At 36.6% G+C, this 14,819-nt stretch overlaps 2 long non-coding RNA genes across 3 annotated transcripts in view; both read right to left on the bottom strand.

Annotated features, from left to right (window-relative positions):
• LOC120303358 overlaps positions 1–14,819 on the bottom strand; it is a 104,671-nt gene that overhangs the window by 73,276 nt on the left and 16,576 nt on the right. The gene's annotated exons all lie outside the window — the stretch shown is intronic.
• LOC120304018 overlaps positions 1–14,819 on the bottom strand; it is a 36,715-nt gene that overhangs the window by 9,990 nt on the left and 11,906 nt on the right. The window contains exon 2 of the long non-coding RNA XR_005555591.1: positions 7,132–7,205. This is a non-coding gene — a long non-coding RNA (uncharacterized LOC120304018). The remainder of the gene's footprint in view (positions 1–7,131; positions 7,206–14,819) is intronic.

The following is a 14,819-nucleotide window of genomic DNA, read 5'->3' on the forward strand; positions in this document are numbered from 1 at the left end:
AAAGAAACGATGTGTGACTATTTTCCCCATGCGGTAGATACAAATCATTATAAATTGAATCAAACAATATTTTTTTTGAGGTTGCCTATTAAATTAGTCACTAGAGACAACTTAGTTTGTTTCCATCTGTAGCACTGGGTAATCTAATAGCTTAGGTCCTGGCAACTGGGAACGTGTAGATGATTATATCCTGGTAGGTAGTTAAGGTTAAAGTCCAAAAATCTGTGAAATAAAAAGTTGTTTGTTTTTCACATTTGGCTAGAAACACAAACAGAGGTGGACCACCCACAGACTGCCACTTAAGAGACTGCGAAGTGTTGAATATGCTGAAAGTCAACTATGGAAATCCAGTTGTCAACAATCTGTTCAAAACTAAAAATACATATATGTATACATATGGTATATTGATGCTAAAAAATGTAACCAGTGACCAAGATAGAGATATATTATCAGATACAATGCCACTTAGTTCTCTGTATCCTTTTCTTCATCCTACTTCATATCTTCCCCTCAGATCAGTGTACATTATTCTTCCATTTGGAAGAGAAGTATACAGGGAGGTTTCAAACCCCTAAGAGGCAGAAACTGGATTTGAAGAATATTTGCAATGCACATGCAGTACTGTGCAAATGTGCTAGGCAGTTGTGCAAAATTGCTGTAAATTAAGAATGCTTTCAGAAATAGAAGTATTAATCATTCATTTTTATCAATTAACAAAATGGAAAGCAAATGAACAGAAGAAAAATCCAAATCAAATCAATATTTGGTGTGACTACCCTTTGCCTTCAACGCAGCATCAATTCTTCTAGATACACTTACACAATTTTTGAAGGAACTTAGCAAGGTTCCTTCAAGGTTGTTCCAAACATCTTGAAGAACTAACCACAGATTTTCTATGGACGTAGGCTGCCTCAAATCTTTCTGTCTCTTTAGCTAATCCCAAACAGACTCGATAACGTTGAGATTAGAGCTCTGTGGTGGCCAAACCATCACTTCTAGGACTTCTTGCTCTTCTTTAAGCTGAAGATAGTTCTCAATAACATTGACTGTATTGTCCTGCTGCAGAATAAATTTGGGGCCAATCACATGCCTTCCTGATGGTATGGCATGACGGATATGTACCTGCCTGTATTTCTCAGCATTGAGGACACCATTGACCCTAACCAAATCTCCAATTCCATTTTCAGAAATGCAGCCCCAGACTTGCAAAGAATTTTCACTATGATTCACTGTTGCCTGCAGACACTCATTATTGTACCTGTCTCTAGCCCTTCAGCAAGCGCTGCCTCCTGCTACAGCCAAATATTTCAAATTTTGACTCATCAGTCAAAACTTTTGATGCTGGCATTTTTCTGCACTCCAGTTTCTATGTTTTCATGCATAGCTGAGTTGCTTAGCCTTGTTTCCATGTCAGAGGCATGGCTTTTGCAAAAATTCTTTCATGAAGATCATTTCTGGCCAGACTTCTCTGGAAAGAAGATCAATGTACCTGAGTCCCACTTTTTTTGTGCCAGTTTGTGTTCATGGCACTGATGGAAATCTTCTAATGTCAAAAGGAAGTAGGCATGATGTGTCTTTCATCTGTTGCAAATTTCTTGGTTGATCACTGCATTTACAACATTCCTGTTTCTTTGTCCTTCTTCAAAACAGCTTGAACAACACATCTTGAAATCCCAGCACATCTTGAAATATTTGCCTGGTTGAGACCTTTCTGATGCAGTATAACTACTTTGTGTCTTGTTCCTGTACTCAGTTTTTCCATGGTGTGTGACCAGTGGTGGGATTCAGCCAGTTCGCACCAGTTCGGCAGAACGGGTAGCTAATTTTTTGTTGCCCAGGCCCAGAATAGACTTCTGGGAGCGGCATCCACACAGACAACTGGTTGTTCATATATTTGAATCCCACCACTGTGTGTGACCCATAACATGAAACTGTCTTCCACAACCTCATCTAGCAGACTTTGGCTGTTCCCCAGTTTTAAGCCTCCTACACAACTGTTTCTGTTTCAGTTAATGATTGTGTTTCAACCTATATACAAAATTGATAATCATTAGAACCTGCTTGGTATAATTGGTTAATGATACACCTGACTCTAATCCTACAATATCCCTGACTTTGTGTAAGAATTGTTTTTGTTTTGAAGACAAAGGATGGTCACATCAAATATTGATTTGATTTGGATTTCTCTTCTGTTCTTTTACTTTCCATTTTGTGAATTGATGAAAATAAATTATTAACAACTCTATTTCTGAAAGTGTTCTTAATTTACAGCATTTTTGCACACCTGCTTAATGCTTTTGCACAAACTGCACAACTGCTTAACACTTTAAAACCTTTTACATACAATACAATACAGAGTGTTATACATAATATAAAGTACAGACTAAGTACTCCTTAGCATCAGGTTCCATCTCAAAACATGGAGATGAAAATAGGAAGATTTCCTTGACTATGCAAGTGTATATCAATAATTTGAAAAGAGGCACCAAAACCAGAATGTGTTCTACTAAATTCATAGCAGCCAGAACTTTCCTGAAATCATCAGGAGTTTAAAGGTACGTCAAGAAAAACATGGAAACAAGAGAAAATAAAACAAATGCAGACTTTCAAATTCTATTTAAGAAAAAATATTTCAATTTTTTTTTAGTGGCAGCAGAAAATCATCATAGCATTACATTTTCCTCCCATTTCATGGATAGATTGAATGAAAATATGGTTCAGGGGAAAAAAACCTACTCCTCTTCAAATATATACAATAATGTTGACATTCTTTATGACTGTTTAGCAGGGAAAGCAGTTTATTATTGAAATCACAGATTTCATACAAACCTTTAGACTGGCATTTTCTCATTGAATAGATGTACAGGTGCAGACTGGTCTAAACATGAGATATCTACTTTCAGGCACTTCATATTTTTTTTTTTGTTCTTAATGATTTGTGGTGTTCTAGTGTGAATCCGATTTCCTTTTATATTTCTCCTTCCTGTTCTGGAAAATGTATGTCCGTTTACAGCATATATCACCACATCTCATTTTATAAACAACTAGGGACTGAATTCTTCAGAGAAAGATAAATTGAAGGCAATTTCAGAGTTGTGTGATTTCACAACTGAGAGGGTTTGTTTTGCCTTAGGCTGAGATTTTGGCAAATGCTGCATGAGTTCTGTTCCTTAGCTAGCTTTTTGCTTCAAGAGAAATCCTCCTGCATTAATTTGATACAAAACAACTTGTTTTAGAGAACCTTTCGAATGAAAGGCTATTTTCAGAAAATTGTTAAATGTGAACAGTGGTGTATTTGAGTTATGAGATACATATATAAAGTTGTGGTGGCGCTTTGGTTAGAATGCAATATGGCAGGCTAACTCTGCTAATTGCCAGCAGTTTAATCCCGACCAGCTCAAGGTTGACTCAGCCTTCCATCCTGCTATCCTTTCATTTGTCTATAGACTTGGTCTATAGGTTCCTTGGCTTGCCAAGCTACCTTCTGATATTTTTTTTTCCTGATCCTTCCCTTGGAGATTTTCAGTAAGCACTGCAGTAATAGCTAAATGTAAGTCCATCACTTGAGAAACTGTTGAAGAATTCATCCTTCTCATGAAGAACTTTAGATAAAATATTCACCCAATTTGTATCCCACAAATGTTGTAGACTAGAGAATTAAGAACAATTGTTATTGTTATTATTTATGTATTTAAATTTATTGCTGCTGTCCACTCCAATATACTCTGGATGGCTTACAAATATGAAAAGGCCATTTGTACCCTATTTTAATGCAGTTTTGATAAAAATCTCGTAAAGCAAGCTGTATTTATTTATTTATTTACTTACTTACTTACTTACTTACTATCTTTCCTAGATTTCTGTTTTATTTTAGTTTAGTTTAGTTTAGCCTCAGAATAAGATGATAACCTCACAAAGAAGTTATTATTCTCATACTGTCAAATTATAATATCCCTAAATCTAATTTTATGCAACTCTTTTTCTTTTTAGAAAAAGCAGAATACCATAATGTCAGAGTAGAAATAGAATCTATGGAATAAGAATATCTTTCTACACTAGAAGCTTGATTGTCCTTTGGGAGGTAAAACCTTTTCTCCAATTTTCACCAGTTCTGCAGAAATGAATGAAAGCTGTCTTTCTTTCACTGGCTTGAAAACATTTTTCCATGCAATCTGGTGCTAATAAATCAAAATCCCTAATTATGTGGAGCAATTTAAATGTAAGCACAATCTGACAACTTTCTGAAAGGCCCAGTAATTAATGGGATGATTCTTAGACCTAAACAACCAAAAGATAGGAGAGAAATTCATTAATAGTTTAGCTTATAAATAAGTAGCACAGGCTGCAAAAAGCTTGCCAGCAATATACATGTTCAAGATTTCCTCCTAATTTACTGATAAATAAGTGCTAGACATTTCTATCACAGTTTCCTTGAGTCTGGGCCCTAAATCTTTGCATTAAAACATGTTATTGAAATTAGTGTAATTTTTGGTTCCTCAATTGTTACCTGCTGTGAAAGGTTTTCCACATAATTCCTCTTCAGAACTCCCAGCTGAGTCAAGAAGAAAAAAATGGCGGGTAGGTTTGTACCTGTTCTCTGCAGATTTGGAGCATTGAAAGGTTCCTCTGATACCTGAGTCTCTTCTACATTTAACTATTTTATTTTATTTATTATTTATTTTATTTTATTTTATTTTACTTTTTTACTTTAATTTACTTTTTATTTTATTTTCTTGCCTTTATTATTTTACAAATAACTCAAAGTAGCAAATACATTCAATGCACCCTACTGGTCCTCATTTCCTCACAACAATAACCTGTGAGGTGGCTTGGGCTGAGACAGTGATTGGCCCAAATTATCTAAAATAGGAATAAAGATTAAGAGACTTTGCTTCTTTGACTTCTTTCCCCCCCCCTACAATACTACATTTTATTATAAGGAAATGCATTTAATTATCTGTATTCTCTGTCATGGCCTCCCTCTCTAACAGCATTCCACTAGAAAAATGATGCCCTCTCATTAAAAGGGTTCCCAGATCCCTTTAGATCTGGCTTTCATCCCAGACCTGATATCTGAGATTAGCTGTCATGCTTTGTTTTAAGGGCTGTTTTTTAGCCTGGGCTATTTTGTTTTGTTTTAATTATTTTAATATAGTGTTATATTTTGTAACCACATACAGACTCTATTAAATTCAATAGACCCTTAGAAAGGATTCAATAGGTGGACAAAAATGTGAAATCCAGTTTAAATATCTGGCTGTGTAACCAACAATAATAAGTCTAATTGTCGAGGCAGAAATGTACACACTATAGTTTCAGGATAGGATACCATCCTCAAACCGTGGGCAAAGCCCCAATGTTTAATGTCATGGGGAAAGAAACTATGTGTTTAATGTATGCCATGAATTAAAATTCTATTAAAATGATCGTTGTCATGCTTAAATCTGGAAGGCTAATTGTATATGCCGATGCATTCCTGCTTTAGGATGATTGATGGCCACCATCTCAGGAATTAGATGACAGAAAGCTATTAGAAAACAGAGAGTATGTGTCACAGGTCCAACCTGGGACAGGTATCGTTCCCACTAAATTTGGCCCTAAAAGAATACTCTGCCTTAAAAGAATAAGTCTGAAAAATAAATATTGTTTCAGCATATGAATGGGGGCCAGTGGAGGAAGAGAATTATTGTAAACAGAAATTTTAGGGCCACCTTACCTTTACACAATTTTTTCCCATATATAACATTGTGGGTAATGGTTCTCGGCATACAGTACTTTGGACTACAATAGTACAGCTCATTGTTTTAGTTACACAGTTAAACCACATTAATAGATTTGGGCTATTATAAATTATACTGTACTGAAGTTTTATCCAAAAGACAGGTATATAAAAAAATAAAAAGAGCAATCTTAAGATTTCCCTAGCTGTTCTGAATTCCTGTGCTGATACATATAGATCTAATTTCTGAGCAGGAAACCGGTTCTAAAATAAAATATTTTTCATTAAAATAGGATTATAGAAAGGATAAAATTGAACAGTTAATGCTAAAAATACTTTAAGAGCTTTGTGCTATGATTTCATGGTGGCTTTTGAATGATATATAAGGTTAGATATGACACTCTATACTGCTTTATATGATCCATCTGGCAATCATTTGTCCTGAAAATACCCATTCCCCTCTCCTTATAGAGAGACATAAAAAGAAATAATAAAACTAAAATTGATAAGGAGGTGGCTGCTGTTAATTAGCTCACATGTCTGTTACGTATACTTCCTAGTCATTCACTGAAAAGGAGCTTAGCTCTATGAATAATATAAAATATTTTTTAAAGCCATAAAAATATAAATAGAATCCTCCTTTAGTATATTTGCACAGTTTTTAAGCTTCAGGAACTTGAAATTTTCAATAAGTCATCTATTTCAAAGCCTGAATACCTCATTTTATTTATTTATTTATTTATCCCACCTTTCAGATGGTGAATATGCCTAATATTCCTTCTTCCTCCTATTTTCCCCACAACAACAGACCTGATTGCTCATTTGGGATGAGAGAGAATGACTGGCCCAAGGTCACCCAGTTGGCTTTAATGACTAAATGAAACTAGAACTCACAGTCTCCTGGTTTTCCACGTTCTCTGTGTTTGGATCTTAAAAGGGCTACAATTTTAACCAGACCACTAAGTTTCTGTGTCACAGGCTACAGAAATTCAACTTTTCCAATCTTATAAATCTCAGCTGTCCTGCAAATATATTGAATTTCAATCCCAATTTATCAATGACCATGACAGCAGAACATTTTGGGATTACAGTCAAATATATGTAGAAGACAACAAAGGCTGGGGTTATTTGTCATTCAGAAGCATTGGTGTTATTAGTTCATTTGCCTCTTAAAAGTTGGCATCTTAACTGAACAAAACCACCCTGATCTTGAAGCTCATATCTCTGATTCTCCCCAACCAGGCCATATTGTTGAACTGGATTGGGAACAATTTAAACCCTAACTTGATAGCCTGTTAACAACAAAGTGCACATTTCAAGAGACAGAGAATAAAACCTGGCTAGAATGCAGTACAGTCCTAAACAAACCAAGCAAGATGTATTGGAAAATTAAAATTTCACAGAACACTTACCTGTTTTGTTTTAGAATTCAGCTAAGCTATTCACTGATGAATTGCATACAATGTGTGTGCTTCTGTAAATATAGCTGAAAGAAAAATTACACCTTTGATTTTCAAAATCAAGACTGAACCATTTTTGAAATAGTAGTGTTGAATTTTGTCTCATAATTTGACATCTCATTGGCATTGCCTGATATTGTTATACTTTAGGTCATTTTTGCCCTGGATAGCTGCCATGTGTAAGATTGTTGTATTGTATATCAGCTTTGATAATAGTCATGATTCTTAAATTCATTACACTCTGTGCTTTTCCTAAAGTTTCCCTGTCACAAGCAGATACTTTTCTTGACATTCATTTTCAATTCTGCATAAAAGAACAAGTCGTCCAACAAAATTTTCTTTGAGAATGAACAACTGCTGATAGTAAAGGAGATAGAAAAATAATTGAAGAATATGTCCACAGCAGTCTAGCCTGCCCAAAATAAAATCAAGTCTGAATACTTTGTTAACTAATATTTTCAGATGAATGCAATTTTTTATGAGTAAGCTTGTTAGCTAACTAGAAAATTTCAAATAAAATCTTCGTAGATGATTCAGTGAAACTTATTACAAATTTGAAGGAGTTATTGGGAATGCATCCTGTCAAATATAGGAGGTTTTATTTATAAACAGATATTCATAGGCCCACTTTTTGTAGGTACTACAAATATAAAATCTGTGACTTTCAAATTACTGAATTAGAATTACAAGCCAATCCTAACAAAGTTGTAAACTGTATGTAGAGGAATAAGGATAGTCCTTGATTTACGAGCACAACTGAGGCCAACATTTTTATTGCTAAGCAAGACATTTTTAAGTGAATTTTGCCCCATTTTACAATCTTTCTAGCCACAGTTGTTAAAGGAATCACTGCAGTTGTTAACTTAGTAACACGGTTGTTAAGTGAATCTGACTTCCCTATCGACTTTGCTTGTCAGAAGATCGTAAAAGGTGATCACATGACCCTGAGACACTGCAACCGTCATAAATGCATGCCAGTTGCCAAGCATCCAAATTTTGATCATATGACCATGGGGATGCTACAACGGTTGTGTGAAAAATGGTCATTAAGTTACTTTTTTCAGTGTCATTGTAACTTCAAACTGTGCTAAATAAATGGCTGTAAGTCGATATACTTGTATATAGATAAAGTGGAAGAAGTGATGCTAGATCCGTTAAAGCTAGAGAAGAAAAAAAATCAATTCTGAAAGGAGAAGAGATGAAAAAAGAAACTCAAAATAACCCTACCTTAGTCTGTTTGGTATAAAACAGAACAAGGGATATTCTGGCAGGCTTTCAATATTCTGTGAGTATACCCATATAGCAGTAAAATAGTCTTTCTGCTCTGTCTGTTTCTGACAAAATGGTTCAGTAACTTCTGGATGGTCACAGATTTTCCTTTTGCTGTGCTAAAAACTTTAATCAATCTTTCAATAGAAAGCAAAGGATAGAATTGACCCATAAGATCATTCGAATGTAATAGCCAAAGTTAACTGGCTTGACTATTGAACTTCATGTAATTGGAAGAAAAAAAATAATGCAAAAGTTTTTATTCTTTCTTTTCCATTCTGGTTTCCAAAAGACTGTGGTGGGTATAGAAGAGGAGATCATGCTGCGAAGCAATGTGTTTCTCTTATATAAATGCTATAGAAGGATTGCTGAGTATATAAAGTGGAAAGCTGGAGGTCTCAAACCTCAGTTTCCAGAAGCCTTCTGGATCTGTTCCCAACTCTTGCTTTGGGCTAGCGACTGAGTAATTCTCGCTGACATCTAAGTTCCAGGTGCATCTCATTTGGAAACTTCCTTTTCTCACTTTGGTGCCTGAAAAAGATAGAGTCCCCTGTTGCCTTTCTGATAATTAAAATTAAATAACTGAGATAATTACAATAATGGCATCTCCCGCCTGAATAGGCCAAAATTGTGGACTAAAGGTTTCACCTATGTTCACTCCTTAGAGATAGATCAATCTCACCAGATAGTCAACAAAGTCAAAATTAGAAAAAAGAAAAGAAAGAAAAGAAAAGATAAACCATATAAACATCTTTTTAAATGTGAAATATCCAAAAGCAAATAGAAATCAAGTTAAGATAGGCAGGAAAATGGCAAGTGAACACAAATGGTAAGTCTAGCCTAGATGAGTTCAAATCACCAGGACCAGATGGATTACACCCCAAGTTTCTTAAGGACCTGGCAGATGCGATCTCAGAACCACTGAACTATATTTTTCAAAGATCCTGGAGCACTAGGGAACTATCAGAGGACTGGAAAAGAGCTGATATAGTTCCCATCTTCAAAAAAGGGGAAAAAAAGGACCCAGGAAATTACAGACCTATCAGCCTGACCTCAATACCTGGGAAGATTCTGGAAAAGATAATCAAACAACGAATCAGCGAACACCTAGAGGCAAAGTCATTACTAAAAGCCAACATGGGTTTGTCAAAAACAGATAATGCCAGACAAATCTTATTGCATTCTTTGACCAAGTGACAAAATTAGTGGACCAGAGGAATACTGTGGATATAATTTACTTGGACTTCAGTAAGGCATTTGACAAAGTAGACCACAATCTACTCCTACTTGAGAAGATAGAAAAATGTGGGTTAGACAGCATCACCACCAGATGGATCCATAGCTGGCTGACCAGCTGTACTCAGCGTGTGGTCTTCAATGGAACCATATCTACATGGAGGTAAGTGTGTAGTTGGGGTGCCCCAGGGCTCTTCAACATCTTCATCAATGATCTGGACAAGGGGATAGATGGGGAACTCATCAAATTTGCAGACAACACCAAGCTGGCAGGAATAGCCAACACTCCAGAAGACAGGCTTAGGATACAGGAGGATCTGGACAGACTTGAACACTGGGCGCTATCTAACAAAATGAAATTCAATGGTGAAAAAAGTAAGGCTCTACATTTAGGCAAGAAAAACCAAATGTACAGGTATAGTATAGGGCAGGGATAGGCAACCTTGGCTCTTTTATGACTCATGGACTTCAACTCCCAGAATTCCTGAGCCAGCCATGCTGAGGAGAAAGGGAGAGGTTTCCAAGCTGAGCCATGCTGGCTCAGGAATTCTGGGAGTTGAAGTCCACGAGTCATAAAAGAGCCAAGGTTGCCTACCGCTGGTATAGGGGGTACCTTGCTCAATAGTAGTAACTGTGAGAAGGATCTCGGAGTCCTAGTGGACAATCATTTAAATATGAGCCAGCAGTGTGCTGCAACTGCCAAAAAAGCCAACACAGTGCTAGGCTACATTAACAGAGGGATAGAATCAAGATCACGTGAAGTATTAATACCACTTTACAATGCCTTGGAATACTGCATCCAGTTTTGGTCACCACGATGTAAAAAAGATGTTGAGACTCTAGAAAGAGTACAGAGAAGAGCAACAAAGATGATTAGGGGACTGGAGGCTAAAACATATAAGGAACGATTGCTGGAATTGGGTATGTCTAATTTAACGAAGAGAAAGACGAGGGGGGACATGATAGCAGTGTTACAATATCTCAGGGGCTGCCATAAAGAAGAGGGAATCAAGCTATTTTCCAAAGTGCCTGAAGGCAGGACAAGAAGCAACGGGTGGAAACTAACCAAAACAACCTAGAACTAAGGAAAAATTTCCTGACAGTTAGAACAATTAACCAGTGGAACAACCTTCTTCCAGAAGCAGTGAATGCGCCAACACTGGAAATTTTTAAGAAGAAACTGGACAGCCATTTGTCCAAAATGGTATAAGGTTTCCTTCCTGCGCATGGGATTGGACTAGATGACCTCCAAGGTCCCTTCCAACTTTATCGTTATTATTAAAGGCAAAATAAAATGCAATACTGAAAGTACAGCAAATCACATGTTTTTTGGCTGCTACCAACAGACCTGGCCATAAACAGAAACAAGGTAGAAAGTTTCAAATTAATGTTATAGATTAGCAGATTTCTGTGATGATAAAAATTTTCTTGAAAAAAATCTAAAATAGGGAGCTGAAATTTAAGCATTCACTTCTTCAACTTATGCAATAACTCAACCACATACACAGAAATATAAATCAAGAGCCTTTTTTACTGAAATAGCATTTTTCAAAGCAGTTCTTCTACTTCGTTTACCTGGAACTTTTCCAAGCTCCTGTTTAATTAGAAGCTATTTAGGAGATAGTCACATTTTTGTTCAGGTATCCCTTTGGGCTTCTTTCCAGTTCATGTGTCTTTTGTTCTTACCAAACTAAATGTATGCATGTATGTATGTAAGTACCAGTATGTATGTATGTATGTATGTATGTATGTATGTATGTATGTGTATTTATTTGTTTGTTTGTTTATTCATTCAATTTCTATAGCTGCCATGTTATTCAATATTTTCTATCTATAGCATGGGAATCTAATTCGGTATGTGACCAAGATCTATATCTTACTTGCTAAAGCAGACTGTCCTGGCGTGAGGCTGGCCTGTTCTGAATATCAAAATCGGGAGGGAGGCATTAATTATAATGGAACAATGAAACACCCTATGTTTAAAAATATTCCATAAATCCACCATTAATGCAAACTGACATCTCTTATGTCATATAGACCCTTCTGATTAAGGGCTGGTAGATCATTGTAACAATGTTCTGTTTCAATTGGCAACACAGAAATCTTACACCATTTTTTTCTTTTTTGAATGTATATATTTAGGGGAGAAAACCCCCACAGTTGTAACTGAACTTTCATACATTTCATCTCACCTTTCCTTATAAAAAAAATAAAAAGGCATAAAACATACCTAATGGAAGGGAAGCTATTTAAAAAATTGTGCATAACAGTGGATATATATGCATAAAAATATAAAAATGCATATGAATATATACACATGTTTTTGTCAATTTCACAAGGTGATAAGGAAATTGGTCTAAATAAATCAAGGAAAATTAGAAACAGCCATCCTAAAATACTATACAATGTGCTAAGCATTTTATAGTCTGATGCAAATAATTATCCAGATTTTTTTTTCAATATCAATTGATTTTCTCTCCTCTACTTTTCTTTTCCTTTTAGTAATCTCAGAAAACAGCACAAAAAGCTACCATCGCATTCCAGAAAGCCTCATTCTTTAAGTATGTGCTTTAGAGCCCTGCTTTTCAAACATGGCAATTTTAAGATGTGTGGACTTCCGCTCCCAGAATTCCCTAGCCAAAAGTTCACAGATCTTAAAATTGCCATGTTTGGGTTTTAAAGCATCGAAAATACCACTGCCAATGCGATGAAACACAAAAAAGGCCCTTCCCAAAGAGTAGTTATATAAAACGGTCTTCTGGGCATCCAAAGGTCTAAAGTTCAAATTGGCTAAGACCAAGCAAAACTCTAAAAGGATGGGGATTAATTACGTTGGTTTTCATACCCAGGCAACTTTCAAATGAGTTATTTGCCAAGGTTTTTCTGTATTCTCTTTTGTCACATTAGTTTAGTTGTCTGCTTTTTCCATTACCGGACAAATCAAGTCATTCTGTGTTTCTTTGATGGCTTGCTTTGCTGAAGGTTTAAAAGGAATTATAGACTGAAGGAGGGCAGAGCTCCATTTTAAATCCACAGAGAAAAGACGCCAAATGTTTATATAACCACAGAGTCTTAAACAAATTTGTAGTTCAGCCATAGTACATTCATTGCTTATACAAACAGTGTTATTATTTTGTCAGATAAACCGCCCCTCTAATAGTGTACTTAATCTGTTCACATTACATGCTCTGAGACAATTAGAGTCTGTTCTTCTGTCAGTCCCCAGAATAATGTATAGTTGAATGGTTAATTATTCCTACTCCAGTCAGAGAGTCTTCAAAATAAAACACAGTCTTAATAGAAGCCATTTCCTCCTTATTATATTACCAAAGGTCAGGAAAATCGAGTAATGCTGGCCAAATTCCAGGATATGGGGTACATTTTGACTATGTACACTGAATAAGACAAGACATGATGGCAATAACAATAAATCAGAACTACCTCAACAGACCTTACTTTTCTGGGAATTGTATAATGAGGCTTATTTCCTGGTACATGTATTCAGGATAATATTAATACCAAATAACACACTGCCTGTATACCTGAAGCCCCTCATTTAATATTATTTTCTAACTTATCTCTCAAAGGTAATTCACTTTTATTATCCCCGTCTTACAGATGGCAGCACAGAAATATCCATGCAGATGTGTCAGAGCAATTCCCAAATGCATGTCCCTGACTCACATAATATATAGTGTAAGCCGCATACTGTATATCAATTGCTTTGGTTCAGATGCCTCTAGTTCTGTTCAATTGATAATTTGATAATGTTTTTTTGATAGGACATTGACTTATGATTCCAGATTTAAAGGTCATCCCTACATTTCATTAACTAAATTATTTAAATCACTCATTCTAAGGGCAAATAAGATGAATGAATGCAAAGAAAACTGAAGATGAAGAAAAATTACTGAGAAAAATGTCACGGCTATCAATACGTTTAAGTGAACTCTGAAGGAGTACAGAAGTTGTATTTTATCCTATTCAAATCTTCACTTGAATGTGTCAGTCCTGCTGGGGAGACAATGGAGCACATACTAGACTTGCCCCTCTCTTTCTTTGATCTTCCCACCTTCACTGAAGAGGTCTGAGGGGGAGTATTTACTCAACAATAGGCAGTTTTTGCCCAATATGAAATATGGCGTTATTAGAATCTTAAAGCTTAAGCCCTATTCTCTGCACAATTTGAAGTCCTCCATGCACTCAGAAGAATGTCTCTGTTGTGCCCTGAGCCTGCAAAGACAGGCTCGGGACATTGCAATGGTCCCGGGCTGTTGCAAGCTGCCTGGGACCAGACTGAGTGGCACTGGCCTGCACACATGCGCAAGGCGCGGAAGCGCGCCAGATTACCTTTTTGCCCGGGGATTCTATTAAAGGAGACAGAGAGGCCTGCGAGCCTCTGAGTTATGTCGGACAGAGCTGCTGAGAATAAAGGCTGTTAGAATCAACAGAATGTGTGCTCTTCTTTCGCCATTGACTCGAGGACTAACACTGGCGACGAAGGTGGGATCGCTTGCAAGATTAAGGAAGAAGACTTGTAAGCTTACCCCAAGAGTCCTGGAGAGAGGACTCAGCATCTGGCCTGCCAGTACAGCGTCGCTGGAGTAAGCTGGCTGATAGACACCTTCCTAGAGTAAGAAGCAAGGATGGTGAAGATAGGGAGATTGTCTGAATTCGACGTTACTCACCCAGAAAGATGGGAGTCTTATGTTGCTAGAGTAGAAAATTACTTTAGAGTGAATCAAGTTAGAGAGGATGGCTTGAAGGCCGCTACTGTGGTCAAGATGCATTTGAAATTGCAGAAAATTTAGCAGCCCCTGCTCCTCTTGAATCTGTCACTTATACAGATTTAAAGAAGTTATTGAAGGAACATTTCCAGCCCAAGTTGTCTGTTATTGCGTGGAGACACATGTTTGAACAGAGGGATCAAAGAGCTGGTGAATCAGCCAAGAATACATTGCAGCCTTAAGAAGAGCAGCTAAGCCCTGTGACTTTAAAGATTTAGAAGAAAGGCTGAGAGACCGTTTTGTATGCGGGCTTAGGAACAGAGACTTGCAACAGAGACTCTTTGCAAAAGAAGACATTTCCTTCCAAGATGCCTTGAGAGAGGTCACTGCAGAAGAGGCAGCAGGTGG

This window comes from Crotalus tigris, unplaced genomic scaffold (genome assembly GCF_016545835.1).
Source record: "Crotalus tigris isolate CLP2741 ecotype Arizona unplaced genomic scaffold, ASM1654583v1 scf7180000017536.10889498, whole genome shotgun sequence".
Taxonomy (NCBI): Eukaryota; Metazoa; Chordata; class Lepidosauria; order Squamata; family Viperidae; genus Crotalus; species Crotalus tigris.